This window comes from Peromyscus maniculatus, chromosome X (assembly GCF_049852395.1).
Source record: "Peromyscus maniculatus bairdii isolate BWxNUB_F1_BW_parent chromosome X, HU_Pman_BW_mat_3.1, whole genome shotgun sequence".
Classification (NCBI taxonomy): domain Eukaryota; kingdom Metazoa; phylum Chordata; class Mammalia; order Rodentia; family Cricetidae; genus Peromyscus; species Peromyscus maniculatus.
This window is the reverse complement of record NC_134875.1, coordinates 130,247,347-130,269,825: the sequence shown is the minus strand read 5'-3', so window position 1 is coordinate 130,269,825 and position 22,479 is coordinate 130,247,347. Positions and strand designations below refer to the sequence as shown.

General features: G+C 44.0%; 1 protein-coding gene across 3 annotated transcripts in view; it reads left to right on the top strand.

Annotated features, from left to right (window-relative positions):
• The window catches only part of Usp9x (ubiquitin specific peptidase 9 X-linked), a 145,099-nt gene that overhangs the window by 7,922 nt on the left and 114,698 nt on the right, over positions 1-22,479 (top strand). Inside the window, exon 3 of one of the 3 annotated variants that reach the window (XM_076562498.1) lies at positions 13,511-13,582. The gene's annotated coding sequence lies outside the window, so the exon portion shown is untranslated. Of the gene's footprint in view, positions 1-13,510; positions 13,583-17,440; positions 17,652-18,507; positions 18,794-22,479 lie in introns of those variants that run through there. The other 2 variants (XM_076562499.1, XM_076562497.1) reach the window with 2 other exon arrangements.

The window sequence follows — 22,479 nt, the reverse complement described above, 5'->3', positions numbered from 1 at the left end:
CTTGTCACAGAAACCTGCAGCTGCCCTCGAGCTGGGTAGCAGGGAGGATCGAAAGGGCTGTCCTCCTTCAACCAGGAGATGGGTGAGAAATGACCCCGTGGCAGCCTCCCACAAGATAGGGCCAAGAAACTCGCTTGCGGCAGCTCCTGTCCTTATCTTTGCCTGTTCCAGGAGCAATCACAGGGCACTCGGCCAAGACTCCCTTCAGACTGCAGTTCAGCCTTGTTCATGTGGCCCAGAGGAAGATGTGCAAAGTCACCAGCATGTCACAGCGGGGGCATTCCCCTATACTTGGTTACGTGGAGCTCTTCTTGGCCGCCTTTCAGAATTTGGGATGAAGGGCCAGGCCACTTTTGAAACCCAGTGCCCACCTTTCCCAGCCCTGCCTTCTGCCTCCTTCCCTTCAGCTCTTCAGCCGGCCAGTTCCTGCCTGGGCTTGCCCCCACCTTGCTCCCTCGCTCCCTCCTTTGCTAGACACGGCAAATAACCACCAATGCACACCGCACATTGCCTCCTGTCCCCTTGCCATGAAGTTATTGGTGCAGGAGGCATTTTGTCTGGCTTCCAATTTATCACAGGTGACATTTTAATCAGGAATTTTGCTGCTTTTTAACATGGCTCTCCATCTTTCTGACCTCTAATATCAGTTCCCTCACTGCCCACTGCTCAGAAGCCTCCAAACTGCAATTGCTCATCTTATGGTACTGGGTAGGTGAACAGGTCAAAGGGCAACTCTCCTCTAAACAGTCAGAAACCCTGGCTGACAGGGGCTTTGATGCTTTCAACACATAACAACCAAAGTCATCACTGAGAGGAGGGTGCAGAGTCATGGCCATTGCAATAAGCTGGAAGGGGGCAAAAGCTGCTAAAGAGTATTGGAGTTTTATAGGGGCAGGGTCATGGCATTTCTTCTCTTCTTCTACCACGAGTCATCTCATCATATGGGCTGGGGACGTGGCTTGGTTGGTAGAGTGCTTGCCTAGCATGCTTGAAGCTCTGGGTTCTATCCTGCAGTGCTTATATTGGAGCATGGGTGGTACACACTTTGTAGTCTCAGTGCTTTGAAGGTGAAGGCAGGAGGATTGGGCATTCACAGGTATCTTCAGGTATATATCAAATTCCAAGACAGCCAGCCTGGGCTACATGAGACCCCCTGCCTCAACACACACATACACGCACCCCAAAACAAAACATGAGACCCCTGTTTCAATACACACACACACACACACACACACACACACACACACACACACACACCAAAACAAAACTATAATTTCATCATATGGCTACACACACACCAAAACAAAGCCATAATTTCATCATATGGTTACATCTCCCTCTAAGGGAGGCTGGGAAATGTGTGCCCAGGAGGAACAGGCAGGCATGGGTGAGGTGAGCAGCTAGTGTCTCTGCTACAGGCACACTGGTGTATTGGCAATGAGGATGGTGAGAGATGCCCAGACTAGGAGATCATGTTGAAAGTAGAAACATCAGAATCTATTGACTCCAAGGTATCTGGCCTGAATAATTGGGAAGAATAGAGTTACCATGTAACAAGATGGTAGATAATGAAAACTTACTTTTTGGCATGCAGTTTTTGAGATAGCTATAGATATGCACATCAAATAGACAGTTAAATAAGAAAGCCTACCATTCAAAGGTGCACTCAAAACTGAATATGTAAGAGTAAGGACCCTTGGGATAGGATGGTTGTTAAAGCCATTGGACTCTAAATAGGAACTTGTATTCCTAACACTGAATTTTATTCATTCTACAAAGTACATTTTCTCAGGCCTTTGCGACTGGAATACATCTTCCAAAACTCAGTGGAATCTTCAATTATTGTGATTGGCAGCATCTTCTTTCCTTGCCAGTGGCATATGATCTAATGATGTATCTTATAATGGATGGGACCCTGGGTTCAATGAAATATGGGAGTAATAGCAGTAAAAGGCTGATAATATGGAGCACTAACTACTGTACATCAGGTACCATGCTAATCCTTGCTATGACTATGTTTAGATGTAGTTATAATATAGAAAGGTGAAAAGCAGGGGTTGGGGAGATAGCTCAGTAGCTAAAGATTTGAGTTCAATACCCAGAGCCCACATGAAAAAAGCCAGATGCAGTAGTGTATGCTGTAATCCTAGCAATGGGGGGGGGTGGACATAGATGAATCCCTGGGGCTCACTGGCCAGCCTCTGTAGCCTACTTGTCAAGTTCCAGGTGAGTAAGAGACCCTGTCTCAAAAAAAGGAGGGACCTGGAGAGATGGCTCAGTAATAATAAACACTAGTTGCTCTTCCAGAAGACCCAAGTTCAATTCTCAACACCCATACCAGGCAGCTCACAACCACATGTAACTCCAACTCCAGGGGCTCTGACACACCCTTCTGGCCTCCAACAGCACCCTATACACATGGAATATACACACACATACACATAAATAAAAATTGAAAGTTAAAAACTTAATGAAAAAAGAAAAGATGAACAGCTCATGAGAAGCATACTCGAGGTTGTTCTCTGACATCCATATGAAAATAAATGTGCACAACACACATGTGCATCCATCACATACATGTGTAACTCCACTCTTCTTCCTCTACACAAAGGCTACATAGTCATGAAAAATCATAGAAATCGGACTAAAGCTTACCCTATCTTATCTAAAATGTAATTACAACAGTACCTAATTTAAGGTTGATCCCAAGAATTAATATGGGTGCTAAGAGCGGTAGTTAGTACTTGATAAACAGTGGATTATTTGATAACCATTGGTGTTAAAATATGAAAACTGATACATGCATACAAAAAGTATGTAGTTATGGACATCTACACTTTACTGCATATATTTTATACATCAGAAAAAGAGTGACCATCTTTTTTGTTTTATTCTACATAGAGTCTCATGTAGCCCAACCTGGAACTTCTGATCTTCCTGCTCCTCAATGCTGGGGTTAGATGTAGGCCTCTGCCTTGCTCGGTTTTATGTGAATGCTCAGGATGGAACCTGGGGCTTTGTGTGTGTGTTAGGTAAACACTCTACCAACTAACTGAGCTATAGCTACAACCCAAAAATCTGTCTTCTAAATAAAAACAGAAGAATCAGGGCCACTGATATTCACTGAAGCATTTTTTCTTTTCTTTTTTTTTAATTAAGAAAAATTTTCCATTCATTTTACACACCAATCAAAGATCCCCTTCTTCCCTCCTCTCCCCCCAGCCTCCCCCTCCCAACCTACCCCCCCCCCACTCCCTCCACAAGAAGGCAAGGCCTCCCATGAGGAGGCACATCCAGTAGAGGCAAGTCTGAAATAAATGCTTCTGGTTTCTTTTGATTAATGTTAGAAGACAAAAATGTCGTCCTTCTACTTTTGTTGTTGTTGTTGTTTGTTTGCTTTGTTTTGTTTTGAGACAGGGTTTCATTGTGTAGCCCTAGCTATCCTGGAACTCGCTCTGTAGACCAGACTGGCCTCGAACTCACAGAGATCCACCTGCCTCTGCTTCGCGAGTGCTGAGATTGAAGGCAAGGCCATCCTTCTAATCTTTCAATGTCTTTAATATTTAAAATGGGTTTCTTAGACAACAAATAGTTGGATATTTCCTTTTAATCCCCTCTGGCCAGCTCTCTTCCTCTCTTCTGCTTTATCCCTGTTCCTGTCCCAGCTTCCACCCCATCACCTAGCTTGCTTGCTCTCTCTTTTTTTGTGCTGGAGATGCAGCCCAGGGCACCACCCATTTTAAGCCCATGATCTGTCACTGAGCTACATGCCTAGTTCTTCTGTCTTTTGATTGGTGTTTTTGGACCACCGATGCTTCAAGTGACTATCAAGATGGCTGCATTTCTGTCTCTGCTGTTTGTTATTCCTTTCTGTTCTTTGACCTTGTTTCTTGCTGTCTTCAGCTCTTCTACCCTTTCTGATGTTAATTGAGCCTTTTATATGATTCCATTTTCTCTCCTTTCTTAGCATGTCAATTACACTTAAAAAGAATAATCCCTTAGGGAGGAGGAGCTCATGAGCCCAACCGCAGTTGAGGAGCTACTGATGGTTGATGGCTTCTTGGGGAGGAAGAGACAGGTTTTGAAAAAGGGTGTGATCCTGATAGGTCAGCCATGTTCTAGTGAATGGCCCCACACCCAGGGGTTTTTTTAAATTTACTTTTTTAATTTTATAATTTAATTTAATTCTACATAATAGCCACAGATTCTCTTGTTCTCTCCCTTCCTGCCCCCCTCCCCTTCCCCCCAGCCCACCCCCATTCCCACTTCCTCCAGATCAAGGCCTCCCCCAAGGACTGAGATCCACCTGGTAGACTCAGTCCAGGCAGGTCCAGTCCCCTCCTCCCAGGCCGAGCCAAGTGTCCCTGCATAAGTCCCAGGTTTCAAACAACCAACTCATGCAATGAGCACAGGACCCAGTCCCACTGCCTGGGGGCCTCCCAGACAGATCAAGCTAATCAACTGTCTCACTTATCCAGAGGGTTTTATAATCAGCACAAATTGGGCTTGATGGGTTATTTTTAAAAAAGAAAAAAAAGAGGTCAGAAAGTTGGGCGGGTGTCAAGGTGGAGTTGTGTGTCTGGGAGGAGTTAGAGGAAGGAGTAGGGGTGATTGTGATCCAAGAACATTATAAGAACTTCTCAAAGAAGAAATAAAAATACCGCATATTGAGGGGCCACAGGGGAGGGAATGGGAAGAGAGGAGGGAGAGGAAACTGCGGTCAGGATGTTAACTAAATACATAAATTTAATTAATACAATTTTTAAAAACCTATATATTTAAAAAAAATCGGGGTTGGGGATTTAGTTCAGTGGTAGAGCACTTGCCTAGCAAGTGGGTTCCGTCCTCAGCTCTGGAAAATAAAATAAAATAAAGGTGTGAAAAAATAATAAAATAAAAAAAACTATAAAAAAAAAATCCCCCAAACCAGGTGTTGTATAACAATTTTCCCCAGGATTGAAACATTCCATTCTGCAGAGAAGCTCTTTAAACAGGAAGGTAAACAACTCAAAACAGCTTCAGAAAGTCCCTGAAACTGACCAGATTCATTAGGCCCCCTTCCTGCCAGAATAAGCAATCAAAGCAGGAAGTGGGACGCTGAGCTGCAGAGAAGACACTGAGAAAATTGCAAAGAAGAGTCTGTGAGCAGCCCAGCTGCTTGCAAGAGGTTCAGACCAACTGAGGCTCCTGGAAAAGACCCTCCCCAACCTGTTGAGCTGCCTGCAGGCTGTGCAGTGCGCTCCAGGATCCCAGCTTTGTGAGCTGTCCCCCATGCTGGGGGGGCTTTGGTGATGTAGCTGTCTTTGAGTCATTTCTGCTCCTGTAAGTAACCTCTCACCCACACTCCTGTAGGTAACCCTAATAAAACTCATCGGTTCACCAAATTGGACTTTGGCGGTATCCGTACTTTGGTCTGTCATTCTTTCTAGATAATTCTACTAGCCATAAACTTTGTTTGAGAAAAATCTTTATTTCTCCTTCACATTCAAAGAGTAATTTGGTTGGATTCAGAATTCTAGTTGTGTGCCTACCATAACACTTTAAATAATTCATTTTATTCTCATTTGTAAGGGTTCCACAGAGAAGCCTAATGTCATCTTTCCTCTTTCTCCTCTGCAGCTAAGATGCTTTCCCTCTGTGGTTTATTTAAAAAATTTCTAGAATGATATGACATTTGATATTATATGATTGATTATGATATCCACATACTGATTTTTTTTTTTTGGCGTTTATCCTTCTTAGTATTTTCTAATCTTCCTGGATCTGTGGTTTGGTGTCTGTCATTAATACTGGGGAATTCAGGGCTGGAGAGATGGCTCTGCAGTTAGGAGCACTGGCTGCTCACAACTCCTGTTTTCCTTACAACTCTTGTTTTTATAACTCTGGCTTCCATAACTCCTGTTCCAGGAGATCTGATTCCTCCTTCTGGCCTCTGTTGAAACCAAGCACACATGCGCTGTGTATATATTCATACATACCTGAAGGCAAACACATACACACATAAAATAAAAACAAGTATTTGTAAATACTGTTAAATTCTCAGCCATTATTATATTAAATCTTTTTTCTGTTCTTTTCAGTTTCTTTCATTTTTTTTTCTTTTGTTTTGTTTGTGAGACAGCATTTCTCTGTGTAACAGCCTTGGCTGTCCTGGAACTTGCTCTGTAGACCAGGCTGGCCTTGAATTCACAGAGATCTGCCTGCATCCGCCTCCCAAGTGCTGAGATTAAAGGCTTGCACTACCACGGCCCGGCTTTCAGTTTCTTTCTTTTTTTTTTTTTTCTTTTCTTTTCTTTTTTTTTTTTTTTTTTTTTTTGGTTTTTCGAGACAGGGTTTCTCTGTGTAGCTTTGCGCCTTTCCTGGAACTCACTTGGTAGCCCAGGCTGGCCTCGAACTCACAGAGATCTGCCTGCTTCTGCCTCCAGAGTGCTGGGATTAAAGGCGTGAGCCACCACCGACCGGCCCTTTTTTTTTTTTTTAAAAAAAAAAAAAAGACTTATTTGTATTTTATGTACATTGGTGTGTTGGTGCATGTATGTCTGTGTGAGGGTGTCAGAGTCTCCGGAACGGAACTGGAGTTACAGACAGTTGTGAGCTGCCATGTGGGTGCTAAGAATTGAACCCGGGTCCTCTGGAAAAGTAGCCAGTGCTCTTAACTGTTGAGCCATCTCTCTAGCCCCTCAATTAATTAATTAATTAATTAATTAATTAATTAATTGCATTAATATTTTAGAGATTTCTATTAGCATACCTTCATGTTCTCTGACGTTTTCCTTGACTGCACACCCAGACTACAGCTGAGCCTGTCAAAGGTGTTCTTGATTTCTGTTACAGCTGTTTACAGAGAGAGGAAGAGAGAGAGAGGGAGGGTGTATGTGTGTTTGTATGTGCGTGCGTGCTGGGTATTGAACCTAGAGCTCTGTTCATGCTAATCTATAGTCTGTGACTGTCCTACATCTGTAGCCTCCATTTTGATTTCTAGCATTTTCTATTGGTTCTTAGAGTTTCTGTCTGTTTTGAATGTGATCCAGTTGTTCATTAGATCCCTTAGTATATTGTAGTGGTTTGGAATTCCTGCTGATAGGACCAGTACCTCTCTAATATCTGAGTGTGCTTTGATACTTAGCTCTTCAATCTGTGCTCCAGTTTTTTTCAGTGTGCTTTAATGTTCTTGTTGACAGGTAGGTATGATGCAAAGGGTAACAGTTGCTGGAGTGGGTGAGTCTTCACTGATGGGGCTACAGGATTGGGGAGAGGGGAGGCATGGTTCGATCTCGCACATTATTTAAATGAGCTTGTGGAGCTGGACGGCTGCATTGGGAATTTGCTTCTTCCCCTCCCCGTCTATGTTGACAGGCTGGAGAGGGCTGAAGTCTGGCATTCCTTTCCCCGGTGTCAAAGGTTAGAGGGCCCTCCAGTTTGCTTAGAATGATAACACCCAAGGTGATTAGACTTTAGTAAAATCCTTTTCCTTGCTTTTGTTAAGAAGAACAAAATCTTCTAAGAATGTTCCAGAATAGTTTCTTCTCCTATTTAGCTGAGAAGCAGATGGTCCCCCTCTTGAAACACCCTCAAAGGCACATCCTCAGAACCTGGTAGGTAAAACTCACCAAATTGTATAGAACCCCTCATCAGCTAGTAGTTTTTTTACTTCTAAGGTTGTCCATGCACACTTTGAGCCATTCATCAATTACAATTGAACCTTTCCTGCTGTGGTTCTGACTCTAGCTGGCAGGTTTCTATGCCAAAAGCTTCTGCTGTGGTAAGCTGTGATTTTTCTAAATTTGCCTGTGTCTCTTTGTGTGTGTGTGTGTGTGTGTGTGTGTGTGTGTGTGTGTGTGTGTGTGTAGGTGGCAGCAGTTAACCTTGTGACCTCAATTTTCTGATTGATTTAAAGGAGTTGTTGACTTTAAGACTGTTTTGCTTTTCTGTTATTGTAAGGTCAGGAATGATGACTTCTAAGGTCCTCATGTGCCGGGCCAGAAACTGGAAGTCAGCATTTTCTTATCACTGCAAAAAGATTAAATAACATGCCAAATATTTATCAGTAAAGGACTGGTTTTCCACAATGTACAGCATTCACCCAGCAGGGTACTATTGATCAAAAATAGTCAGTTCTAAATACCCGATGTGAAATGATGTGCAAAACATTTAAAAACATTTTTAAAGTAGGTGGAAAAAGCCAGGTAGTGGTGGCACTTGGGAGGTAGAGGCAGAGGCAGGCAGATCTGAGTTCGAGGCCACCCTGGTCTACAGAGCAAGTTTCAGGACAACCAGGGCTACACAGAGAAACCCTGTCTTGGAAAAACAAAAAACAAAAGTAAGTGGAAAAAAAATAAAGAGCTGACATTTGTTCAGCACTCCATAAAGTGAATCAATGTTCATTTGAAAATAGATATTCGTATATACCTACTATTTCTCAAAAGAAAGACAATTCAAAGATTAGTAAAAAAAAAAAAAAAAACCATATATACCAAATCATAGCACTCGTATTTCAGTACTATGAGAAATATTTTTGTTTCTCAGCTTTTCAAACTGAACCTAGATGTGCCAAGGCATGCCTGTAATCTCAGCATTCAAGAGGTGAGACATGAGAATTAATGATCCAGGGTCAACCTCAGCTACATAGCAAACTTGAGGTCAGCCTGGGTTACATGTGACCTTATCGCGAAACAAAAAACTCCAAATGTTTTTCATTTTGTTATATTATTTCAAGAATTAATTTTTAGAAAAACTGCCCATTCAAATAAACCTGCAAGGAAATATGTGAAAACGACATCAGTCATTGATTTTGGTGGTAGAACATAAGACAGTTTCTCCTCGATTAGCCAGACATTTTGTAATGTCGTCATATTCCATTAAGTGTTGTTTGTGTGCAACACCTAGAGTTTTGTTTGCTTTGAGCCCCTGGTGCCCAGATGTTACAAAGGAAATGGAAAGCCTTTTCCAGACCACTGCTCAGGCCAAGCTGCTTCCGTTGGCTATACCATTTGTTCCGTTGCCATTTGCAGCACACATTTAAAAGCTGACATACGTCACTCTTTCAACAAGCAGTTCCATGTTTGCTGAAGGACCTGACCAAGGAAGAGGGCTGGCTGAGTGCTTAAGCAAACTGAGAGTGAACAGCCAGCTTCCACCAGCAGCACCTCCTGTAAACAACCACACGGCCTGGCAAAGCCAAGGGCAGAGCTGGCATGGCTGCTCTCCTACCCCTCTCAACCCCCAAGAGAAGCAAGAGGTCCTGAAACAAACCTACGAAGGGAAAGGAGACAATGTGTCTAGACAGCTGACAAGTGGCCACTTGTGTTTTTCCAAGAAGAAATCTTTATCTAAAAGAATAAAGGAGAAAAGATACTTAAGAGCCCAGAGAGAATGGCTGTTTTTAAAATAAAACATACAATGCAGCGAGGCGGCAGTGGTGGTGCGCACCTTTAATCCCAGCACTTGGGAAGAGAGGCAGGTGATCTCTGAGTTTTGAGGCCGGCCTGGTCTACACAGTGAGACCCTGTCTCAAACAAACAAAGAAAACAAACAAACAAAAAACAAACAAACAAAAAAAACCATGGCTCACTGGTTGCTCTTCCAGATGACCTGGGTTCAATTCCCAGCACCCATATGGTGGCTCATAGCTATCTGTATCTCCAGTCCCAGGGGATCCAATACCTCTTCTGACCTCCCTGGTCACCAGGCATGCATGTGGTACACAGACAAAATGCAGGCATCTATAATAAAAACTTATTTAAATGCAATGCTTAGAATACAAAAATAAAATACACCAAAATCCTACTGGTATTAATTGAAAGGGAAAAGGGGGGTCTCTTTGAATTAGCAAAAAGTTATGAATTACAGGATGCATTTAATAAAATATCACTATATAAACACATTCTCAAACATACGAACTTAGTTAATGAATTCTGTCTTAGAAATTCGGAAATAAGTAGAACTCACACTTTAGTAGCCTGCCATGGAATTATCTGGGAAACATCTCTTTTATTTGGATTTTTGGCACTACCAGTATTAATTCTAGAAAGTTATGTGGAAAACAGAACATTTGGATCATTGTTATATTATTTCCAAAGGCTTTAAAAAAAAGCTGTTTCAACGCCGGGCAGTGGTGGCACATGCCTTTAATCCCAGCACTTGGGAGGCAGAGGCAGGCGGATCTCTGTGAGTTCGAGGCCAGCCTGGTTTACAGAGCGAGATCCAGGAAAGGCACAAAGCTACACAGAGAAACCCTGTCTCAGAAAACCAAACACCCTAATAGCTGTGCCAGAAACCCATCCAAGGACTGAGGAATCTGGATGCAGAGATCCAAGGCTAGGCCCCAGATGGAGCTCCAGGAGTCTAATTATCAAGAAAGAGGAGGGTTTATATGAGCGAGAATTGTTGAAACCAAGGTTGGATAAAGCACAGGGACAAATAGCCAAACAAATTGAAACACATGAACTATGAACCAAAGGCTGAGGGGCCCCCAACTAGATCAGGCTCTCTGAATAGGTGAGACAGTTGATTGGCTTGATCTGTTTGGGAGGCATCTAGGCAGTGGTGCCAGGTCCTGTGCTCATTGCATGAATTGGCTGTTTGAAACCTGGGGCTTATGCAGGGACGCTTGGCTCAATCTGGGAGGAGGGGACTGGACCTGCCTGGACTGAGTCTATCAGGTCGATCTCAGTCCTTGGGGGAGACCTTGATCTGGAGGAGGTGGGAATGGAGGGTGGGTTGGGGGGAAGGGGAGGGGGGCAGGAGGGGGGAGAACAAGGGAATCTGTGGCTGATATGTAGAACTGAATGGTATTGTAAAATAAAATAAAAATAAATAAATAATCTGCAAAATACAGAGAAAAGAAAAAAAAAGCTGTTTCAGTTACTAAGAATGATTTTGGGTCTTAACGATTTAAGATAGTTAAGTAAGTATCTTAACATATTTTTCTAAAAATTTCAAACCAAAAAAAATTCTATGAAGAGACTAAATTGTTAGAAAAAATCCTTATAATTTTGTTTATTCTATGAATTTCAATAATGGTTCCTTCTTTTCTTTTAAAAAAGGGTTTATTTTATTTTATGTGTATGTTTTGCCTGCATGTATGTACGTGCACCATGTGCATGCCTGTTGCCCATGTTGGAAGAGGGCACTGGATCCCCTGAAACTGGAGCTACAGATACACCAACCACATGGGTGCTGGGAATTGAACCTGGGTCCTCAGCCAGTGCTCTAAAGTGATGAGTGAATTCCCCAGTCCCAGTCTTTTTTTCTTTTCCCCAAAGAGCAAGACACTGGTCATTTAGAATATCTTATTTTGATTGTGAAAATGATTGAGACAGTCATGTTGGTTTTTTTGTGTGTACAATATACTTAAGAGGCTTATATTTTCAATAGGGAAGACTCAGAAAATCCAGAATATTCTAGATAAGTATGTGAGCTATAACTCTGTGAGGAGCTAGGAGTTACTAGAACGTGCTAGGGTCAGGAGTGAGGCATACTCTATGCCCCAATATGATACTCCCTCTCAGACTAAAGAAATAAGTACTAGAACCACGCAGAATTACATTATGCTTACAAGAAGAAAAAAACCCAAGAAGATGCAATTATTTTACACGTTAGTGGTTTACACAAAGTATGTAAAATAGAACCCTTCAAATTTTAAGCAAAGCATCCAGAGAGCCCCATATTCTAAAGTAAAAGAAGTGGCCTAAGACTTGTAATGAAGACTAATAGACTCACTGGAGAAATATTAACTGATGCTTCCTGTTGGGAGAGAGCTGAGTCAGCTCTGGGACTCAGCCAGCCTTTTCAGGTTTCAATTTTCGAATCTTGAAGGCCTACAAGCTGTCCAGTCTCTGGTGGTAACTGCATGCTAGCCAAAAGCAGATAAATCTAACACATAGATCACCACTGGAAGTGTTCATCCCTAAAGGAAGCAATCCCTTCTTGTTAACAATGGGAGGGTATTAATTAACTGAGGGGACCTGCTATACAGTGTCAACATTTTGAAAAGCTGCTTCTTAGTGAAATAGGTGTCTGTCCCCTGTGCTTTTCTGTGGCTTCTCACCTTTGGAGGTCTGGCCTGCTGCAGGCCTTGTGATTCCTCTGGTTTTGTTGCTTCATTGGGACCCTTGTGCATTCTGCAGAGAGCATGCAGTTTCCTGCACAGGCTGGGGCACTCACCCTTCACCTCGCCAGCTTTTCAGGTTCTTTTGAAATAGCAAGGTGAGCTGGGTGTAGTGGCCCATGTATGTCTTTAATCCCAATACTGGGGAGGCAGAGGGTCTCTGTAAGTTTGAGACTAGCTTGGTGTACGTAGTGAATTCCAGGACAGCCAAGGCTATGGAGAGAGACCCTGTCAACAAACAAGGAAAACAAACAAAAGAAAACAAAAACAAAAGAAAAGCAAGGTGAAAAGTAGTTCATCTTGTTCCATGTGTTTACGTTGTTTTTCTTGTTTTTTTTTTTAAAAGGTTTCTAGGAACAACCTTGTGTTTATTATCCAGAAGAAGCTATTGAAAAACATTCGCAAACTTTCTTTACCATGGGCACTGAGTTAGTTACACTTTCTTTGTTTGTTTCTGGTTTTTCCAGACAGAGCTTCTCTGTGTAACAGCCCTGGCTGTCCTTGAACTTGCTCTGTAGACCAGGCTGACCTTGAACTTAGAGATCCACCTGCCTCTGCCTCCTGAGTGCTTTGATAAATGGCTTGTACCACCATTTGTCTGGTTTACTTTCTCATTTTTCTTATGCAGTTGAGGAGCCCAGCCCAGGAAATGGTACCACCCACTCTGGTTGAGTTTTCCCTTTTTCATTAACCCTCCCTGGGAAATGCCCCTGGAGACACCCAGAGGTTTGTCTCCTAAGTGATTCTGAATTCTCATCAAGTGGACAATCAGATATCTTCATAGTTTGGGCTTTTATTATTATCAGTGTTATGATTTTTCCTCTTACCTCTTTTTTATTTTGTTTTGTTTTTGAGACGTGGTTTCTCTGTGTAGCCCTAGCTGTCTTGAAACTCACTCTGTAGACCAGGCTGGCCTCGAAACTCAGAGATCTGCCTGCCTCTGCTTCCCAAGTGTTGGGATTAAAGACGTGCACCACCATCACCTGGCTTCTCTTACCTCTTTTAATGAGGGCAACCCTGGGCTTTGTGAAGTCTGACACACAATTTGAGAAGCTTTCTGAAAAAACTTTTCAAATTAAAATGCAAAATTAGATAAAAAATGTAATGTTTACAATGAGAAAAAGAATCACCACAAATTATAAGTTGTAAAATAGCACAAAATTCTGGAGGGGGAAAATGTGGTTGATTAAAATGTCTTGATTTCTTGTGAATAGTTTAGAAATCTTTGTTCAGTTCCACAACTTAATATCAAATGTATTAAGGTTATTATGAAATTTGAGACAACTATCCAATTTCATATATGAACTGTAAACTCTCAAGACTTATTTAATAGCTAATCTTAAATATTCTTTGATTTGATAACACTCATTAACTACCTTGTCCTTGATGCTCTCCTTGTAGTGGCTGTGGTATTCATTGGTGACTGCGGATTCAGATACCAAGATTAAAACATTTACTTTAACTCTCAAGCAGGCAAGTATCGGACACTTCTCCTTTGGAACTGTGTGTGTATGCCCCTGAGACAAAGAGAGGATCCAAAGCCCATGTTATTCTTGGTGTCCTTGCTGGACTTTGTATCCAAGTCCTTGACAGGAAATAGATTAGTTTCAGAGAAGCACCAACAGAGCAAAATGCACAGACCATTTTCTAACTTTTTTTTTTTTTTTTTTTTTTTTTTTTTTTTTTTTTTAGAGACAAGGTCTCTTTGTGTAGTCTTGGCTGTTCTGGAACTCACTCTGTAGACCAGACTGGCCTTGAACTCTCAGAGGTCCTCCTGTCTCTGCCTTCCAGTGCTGGGATTAAAGGCGTGCACCACCACTGTTGGCTTTCTAACTGTTCTAGGGAGAGGCATTTAACTCCTCGCCTACAGAACTTCTTTGAAATTTGTCCTCAGTAAATCCTATATTTTAAGATGTATGCTACTAAGCAGTAAATATACTTAGCAAATATTTTGGGGGTAGAGTGGAGAGGAGACAGAGTGCAATAGGAAATTTTATGAGGAAATGAAATATAGTAAGCTTCTGTTTTGATAGCAAAGAACCAGGAAGTTAAAAAAAATTACAGTCTTCAGCCTGAAAGGACAACTGTTAGAAAAGAGAAACCAAAACAAAGGAAGTGAGAAGGGCTGGACTCCAGTGTTTTCATCCCAGTCGTGCTGTGGTGTTGAATTGACTCTCTTAACCCAGCACTGTTCATTTCCTGTCCCGTGAACTGGAGGGAAGATGTCTAAGTGGGCAGTCCTGTAGCCACACCCACCCTGGGAGCCAGGTGTACGCACACTCAGCCCTGGAGAGTTGCCGGAGAAGAGTTCAACTGGAACTGCTGGTAAGGGAGTAATACAGCGAGCAAGCGATTCCCATAGGCAATTACCAGTATTTGGAGTTGTTTCCTCTTTGCATGGGGGTGGGAGAGCGCTGAGGATTGACTCTGGAGCCTCACTTTACTAAGCATTATTGAGCTTTTACCCTCAAAAAATTCATAGTAAAACACACATAGCATTTACCATTGTTCTGTGGTATTAAGTACATTAGCAGTATTGTACAACCATCACCATTTCCCACTGCCCAAACTTTGTCATCTCCATAGAAATCCTGTGTCCCTTAAACCATACCTCCCATCCTCCTCACCCTTCCAGATTCAGCATCCTCTATTCTACTTTATCTCTATGAATTTGTCCACTCTAGGTATCACACAGAAGGGAAATCATATGGGAGCTTCTGTGTCTGGCTTATTTTACTTAGAAGGTTCCCAGGTTCATACGTGTTCTAGTGTCTACCAAGAGTCTCATTCCTTTTTGTGTATGTCTACCACATTTTATCCATTCATCTGCTCAATATTTGGGTCATTTCCATATTTTGGCTATTGTGACTAATGCTGCTATGAATGTTGGTGTACAATTCTTTTTTTAAATTATTTTTTATTTTTTATTTTTATTGATTTATTTTTTATTTAATGCCAAATGTTGTTTATTGAAGGAGGGAAGAGGTCTTAAATACCGGCTTACAGCACAATGGGAGAACCCCCCGGAGGGCAGAAATTCGCTAAGGATGTTTTACAATCTTGCATCTAAGCTGTTAACGCCCATTATGCAGGATACACAGACAAGGCACTTTCCTTAAGCATTCAGGATGGTGGAACCCAGCAGGGAATTCCTGCTTTCAATTCTTTAGGCTTTGGCTGGGTCTTATGGTAATGTTTATCTTTTTGAGGACCAGCCCCTATTGCTTTCAGTAGCAGCTGCACCATTTTAGTTTTCCACCAGCAAGGTAGAATTTCAATTTCTCTGCATCTGGGTTTACACTTGTTATCTCCTTGCATTTTCTGTAATAGTCTTTCTAATGACTATGAAATGTTATCTCATATGGCTTTAATTTCATTTCTCTAGTGAATGGTGATGTTAAGTATTTTTTTCATGTATTTATTGGCCATTCATATATTTGATGAATAAGTTGAATAAGTTCAAATCCTTTGCCTATTTCCTTTTTCTTTTCTTTTTTCTTTTTTGAGACAGGTTTTTTTCTGTGTAGCTTTGCGCCTTTCCTGGAACTCACTCTGCAGCCCAGGCTGGCCTCGAACTCACAGAGATCTGCCTGCCTCTGCCTCCCGAGTGCTGGGATTAAAGGTGTGCACCACCACCACTGCCCGGCTACTTTTGCTTATTTTTATTTTTAAATTTTAATATTATTATTTTTCGAGATAGAGCCTGACTATATAGCCCAGGCTGAACTCAAACTGAAGATTCTTTTGACTGCCTCTGCCTTCAGAGTGCTGGGATTACAGGCAATGGCTTTTTTACACCCAGTTTTCTTTGCTTATTTTTACAATTTTAAAATTGTGTGTGTGTGTGTGTGTGTGTGTGTGTGTGTGAGAGAGAGAGAGGGGGGGGGAATGTGTTCGTTATTGTATGTTAGGTTCAAAGGCTCGAGCATATGCAAGTAAGAGATCAGAGGACAACTTGCAGGAGACTATTGACTCCTTCCACCATGTGGGTTCCAAGGATCAAACTCAGGTTGTTTGGCTTGACAGCAAGCACTTTTACCTCCAGAGACATCCCGACATCCCCTTTTGCTTATTTTTTATATTGAAGGGTTGTGTAGAGCTGAAGTTTTTTATATATATTGTGAATTTTAATTCCATATTAATGATTTACAGAGATCTTTTAAAACATTCTGTAGTTTGCCTTTTTACTTTGTTATTATTTTAAATTGACACATAGTAATCATAAATGTTCATAGGGTATAATGTGATAGTATTTTTTTTAGAGGATTGGGGGAGGTAGACAGATCTCTAGCCTCAGTCTTACTAAAATCATGTATTAGTTTTATTACATGTATTAATTTTATACAAACAATATTGCACATGTGAAGAGTTATAAGGACTATAAATTATGTGTTGGGGGCACACTATTAGTTTTTGTAGTTAAGACTTTATAGTCATGTGTTGCATAGAGAAATGGTTTAAAAATTACACAGGGACGTACTTTCTTTGGGACTCCATTTAAAACACTTCTTTATTAGAAAATCCTATACAACAAAATATTTTACAGGATTTTGTTAAGATTTTACATTGGAGTTGCTGCCCACAGGCATTTTTAAGTCGAAATGAAATGTGAGATAGTTCAGTAATTGTATTTATTTCCTCTTCATTTGTGCATTTTAGGTAAACCATAGAATTATTTCAAACCCCCCTTCCCTCCGTTTGAGATTGCCCTGATAAATTTTTCCTCTGCAGCCTGCACTTTGAATTCTCAATATGCAGAAAATAGTCCCTGACGTAGCGGATGGGTTCTTAAGTCCCTTCCGGGTTCTCAAATTGAATGGTGTTAGTGTGGCAATCTAAGTTCATTTTGCTACATTTAATGTACCGAGTAGGTATGCTGTCGGGTACGATGTACAATTTTTGTCTTTAATGTTTTAAGGAGCCTGTGTCCAAATGCCCTCGTTCCCAGTCAGTGTGCCTTTAAGGCTGACGAAATGCTTTCAGGTACTGATGCTGCAGGACCGTGTGAATGAGCGGCTTAAAGCGCCTCCCTCCCAGAGTGGGAAGGAGGCCCCTACTCTGAAGGGGTTCTGGCCACACCTTCCTCCTATCGGCAGGGAGCAGGTGGCCAAACCCTCGGGACCTGGCACCCCTGCTCTGTGGCCTGGCCCGTCCTCGTGTATCACGTGATGTGGGTCAGCTGCGAAGTCAGGACCTTCTTTACCAGGTGGCTGCGTTCGCCTAGCACTGGGACCCAGGAATCTCATTTTTCGGTCCCTCTTCCCCAACCATCCCGGAAAAGGGGGAGGCTGGTGATGTCATCATCCGGGCACTGGGTGGCGGGGCCACGGTTCACAATGGAACAAAAACAAGCAGCCCCTAGTCAAACTAGGCGACGCGGCCGCAGCTCCAGTGCTTAACCCCCTCCTGTCCACATCCCCGCCAGTCCAGTCCCTTCGCCCGCACCGTACGCCAGATCTCCGGCGTCCTTCCCTTCCCCCACCTCTTTTCTAGCGCTTTCTGCGGCCGCTGTCAGCTCTCGGCCGGGTCCCCTCGCTGAACGGTATGAAAGAGCCCCTGGCCCTGCCATGACCCCCCTAGAGGGGCCGTCCGGAAGCCTGGCGACGGCGAACAATCCCTCCCCGGCATTGTCCTCCCCTCCCCCACCCAGCTTGCCGAGGCCCAGGCGTCCATCGCCTTGTCCCGCCCCCTAGCGGCGCACGGGGATCCTCCGGCTCCCCCACCGCCCCGTGGTGGACCGAGAGGCAAGGGGGCAGCTGGCCGAGCGGGGGCTGGGCAGGGGAGGGGCGGGCCGAGCGCGGAGGGGCGGGACTTCGAAGGGGCGGGCCCTGCCGGGGGGCGGAGAAGCTCCGAGGCTTGGGCGGCGCTGGGACTAGTGGGAGTCTGCGCCGCCGCCGCCGCCGCTGTTGCTGCCGCCGCTGCCGTCGCCGCCGCCGCCACTGCCACTGGCCGTGCGGGTTTTTTTTTTTTTCTGTCTCTTTTTTCGGTTTTGATTTTGTTGGATCCGCCATATTGACGAGGCCGTGGTAGCCAAGGCTGCGGACGCTAGTCTCCGCCGGTGGCGGAGCCGCAACCTCTCGGTAGCCGGCCCGTCCGGGCCCTCGTCTGTCCCACCGAACCCCCTCCCTGCCTTGCACCGGCTCCCCGGCCTCGCGGGAGCCGGCCGACGCCGCCTCTCCCTAACGGGAGGCGGCTGCCTTTAGCGCCCCGGGACTTGGGGTCGGTGACGGCAGTGAGGAGTGGAGCCGCAGCTCGGCGACCAGGCCCGGAGTGGGGGGACAGAGGCGGCGACTAGGGGAAGGTGAAACTGCCGCTGCAGGAGGAGGAGCAGGAGGAGGTGACGCAGGAGAAACGCACCGCCCGGAGCTTGTCTGAGCTCAGAGAGCGCCCCAGCCCGAGGGGAGAAGGGGGAAGAGGGCCGCCGCCGGGCCGGCGGAGAGGGAGCAGGAGGCGGCCGGAGCCGCCGCTGCCCTAGGGCGGCCAGCGCGAGGAGCAGACCCTCTTGTCTGCACGCGGCCAGCGTCGCCAGCGCGACACCCGCAGCCGCGCCTCCCATTTTGTCCCCGGGCAGCCCCTGGCTTTGGGATGCTCGCGGCTTAGGCCTCGTCCCGGGGCTCGAGCTTTTGCAGCTGGCCTCCCGCCTCCGCGTGTCCTGCTTCTTAGAAGACGCCCGTGTTGTGTTCGGTGAGTAGTCGGCGCGGCGGGGCCGGGGCCACTCGCCTTTCGGGGGGCCGACAGCTGGCTGGAGGGGTGGGGAGGAAGGCACGAGGGGGTGTGCGTGTGTGTGTGTGTGTGTGTGTGTGTGTGCGCGCGAGAGCGGTCCCTCCCTCGGGGGCCGACGCCGCCCGCCCGGGTGGGGGGCTGCCTCCCCGCCCGGGGCTGGGCCGCCGCGACCGCGCGCGACCCTCCGTGCTGCACACGGACGGTGGCTCGGGAGCGCGCGCGCGCGGGTGTGCGAGCGAGCGTGTCCGTGAGTGAGAGCCTGTGTTTTGGACTGGCAGGGAAAATGGCTGACGGCTCCGGCCCTCCCCTTCCTCCCCCTTCCCGTCCTGACTGGAGTGGAGAGGAGGAGGAGGAGGAGGAGAAGGAGGAGGATGAAGACTCCGGGCGCGGCGTGCCGCCCCTCCACCCGCGCGGGATGTGGGCTCGGGGCGCGCGCCGGCGACGCCGCGCGGGGGGTGGGGTGGGGTGGGTTCGCGCGCCCCTTAACCCCGCCGCGGACGGCCCCAGCCCGTTCCACTTGACACCGAACGCCATTACTGAGGTGGAGTGATTTGGAGCGGGAGAGCTAGGCCCCGGCGCCGCCTGGCTATCGGGCCTGCCGACTTGTCCACCTCCCCTCCGCCCTGGGGTGATAACCCGCGGTCGCCCCGCGCGGCCCCGTGCCCTGGGAAGTGTGCGCCGGTTATCGGGCTCCCACACCTCCTCACCCCCCTGCATCTGCTCAGGGCCAAAGGCCAGGAAGGATGTTTTGATGCCGAAATCGCTTCCAAGGGAGAGCAGACCTACCACCTTTCTATTTTTAACTGTTCCTGAAGAAGAAGAAAAAAAGAAAATATTAGCATGTGCGAGTCTGTGACTAATAAAACCTTCAGATGCTTGTGATGGGAGGCTTCGGGCTTGATAAATGGTTTGTTTTTCATTCATTGTGAAATATTTAACTTAAACAGGTGGGGAGCTGGGGTTTTGTTATTGTTTGGGTTTCTCCAGCGACTGGAATTTTAAGATTTTTTTTCAATACAGCGTGCTTAAATTAAGCACGTTATTATTTTGGAAGTTGTGTAGTTACACCGTTAATTGAATTTTCACGGCCGCAGTTTACAGGTGTGTGTAATTGCCGCAGACTGTCGTTGAAAGTAAGTGACGGAATTGTGGCTTTAGGTTAAATTTTCATGCTTCTGTTGGTAGGAGAGGCATTTGTAATTTTTTTTCACCTTAAAACTCATCAGCCTTCCATATGTATCCTTTGTGTAATTTCACTTAAGAATTTTAGGTGTACCAATGTGGAAACTTTACAGCCGGTATCTAATAGAATTCATTAGCTCCCTTTATTATAAGGGCTGGTTAACCATGACTAGGTTGCCTTTTTAACCCGTACATTTGAGCTGAAAAATAGAGACTACAAACTCTTCTTTAGATCGTTTTAGTCTACTGAATCACCAGGCTGCCATTGTGGCTTCAGTAAAAATGCCTTCCAATTTCTTGGAAGATTTGGATATTAAATATACAGAGATACCATTATTTGTTTTTGCAATGTTTAAACTTAACGTGCTTTGTCATACTTGTAACTTTAACCCTCTAAACTTTATTGTTCCAGTGTTTGGGTAGAGTGAAAGCCGGAAGTATTTGGAATTGATGTTCCAAGGGTGAGATTAAAAAAAAAAATGTATGTTTTGCTTTCTCTCAAAAAATTCTGTCTTTTAAACTATATGAATGTCTTCCTGCTTTTTCTTACCTGACTGACCCCTCCCCCCCCACTGTTACCTTAATGTTCTCATACTGTTTCTTCCTTTTGTTTGCTGACCTTGGCAGGTTCTAAGAGAATATCTGTAGGGATTAAGGACAAGAACAGTATGGTGGAGAATCTGTTTTTTTCTAAAAGTAACTTTAAAAAGTAGATTTTATCCTTAAATTATGGAGCATTTTATGGGGATCTTCCGTTTTCCTCCTGTCAGTGGAATGCTCTAGGATTTACTTTGGTTCTTTTGTCTACCAGGATCTTGCAGTACATTTTCTGATAATTTCTGGAAGAGCAATTTAGTGTGGTGTCTCTTCAGAAATTATTTTTCTTTGACATAATAATGCTACTTAGGGATGTTTGTCAGAATCCCCCAGTCATTTATTTATTGATTAGTTGCACACATGAAAACATTCTGTTCGTTTTTTCCCCCTATTTAATGGGTCAATTTTTAAAGTTTTTGTATTTCTGGGATTTTATTATTGGAACCACCCCTTGTTTAAAGCAGATGAGAGAAAATTCCTTGAAACATGTAGGGAGGCTGGGCTGGAGAACTGGCTCAGTGGTTAAGAGTACATTTGGTTCTTGCAGATGACCCAAGCTGGAGTCCCAGCACCCACGTTGGGCAACCCACAACTGTCTGTGAATCCAGCTCCAGGGCATCTGACGGACACTGCTCTGACCTACACACAATTAAATAATAATTAAAATGTCTGTGCGTTAGTCTTTCTTTGAGACCCTAAGCTAGGGAAGGGAGATCTTCCTGTGGTTATTGAGCTACTTGAGTTTTGTTTTAAAAGCATATGAATCTTTGATTATTATTTTGCATATTATATTTCCTTTCTTGCTGGTATGTTTTCTGAATCTTGAAATGTTTTTCAAAATTTGAGAAACAAGTCTAGGTTTCCATTTCATTGTTTTTAGGATCTGCATCTTTGAAAACCATCTTATTTGTTGCCAAGTGTCTTATATTTTTACACATTATAATAGTGTTTGGGAAAGAGTTACTGTATTGATCCTCAACTCCAGATGTTAGAATCACTTGGGAGGGTTTTTGTTGTTATATCTGATGTGGGCCTGGATAAAAAGGTATATTTTAAAGAGTACTGTGTATGATTCCTATAAGACATAAGAGATAAAACCTTGGGGCTATTGTTGAATGTTATTATAGATGAATAGGAAAATGGATTTTTTTCAACTGCTTTCCATTTTCAGCATAATTAGCACTTACTAAGCATTAATTACAAGTCATTGCTGCTAAGCATTTAAACATTCTCATTTATTACATTATATAGGTATTATTTCCCAGTGGCGGGCCTGCCATCTGTCATACTCAGCTAGTGGTACTTTAACTTGTGTGCCATATTAGGGAAATGTTAACTTTTTTTTTTTTGGAGACAGGATTTCTCTGTGTAGCCCTGGCTGTCCTGGAACTCACCCTGTAGACCAGGCTAGCCTCAAACTCACAGAAACCTACCTGCCTCTGCCTCATGAGTGCTGGGATTAAAGGTGTGTGCCACCACTGCCTGGCTACTATTTTTAAAAAATTTAGAGCCTTTAGTTTGCTGGCTGTACCAGAGTAGCTTTAAATTAGTTTGGTTTGTAAGACTATCAAAATAGTCTGCCGTTTGAAAAATAACTTGATTAGCCATGGAAGATAGGTGTCTTCCATATGTCTAACAATACATTCAGAGTGATAGATTAGTGAATTTATGACAAAAATAATGAGACAGCTTTTACATTCCTGAAATGAAAACAAATTTGTTTCCTGGAAATTCATATTATCTCATCAGCGAACATACAGTGAAATTGTTACTTCAATTTGAGAATTCTGAATTTTATTTAATTTAAAATTTTACTTTAACTATCAATTTTAAGATTAAGGGTTTCCTTTAGCATTTTTGTAGCCTTG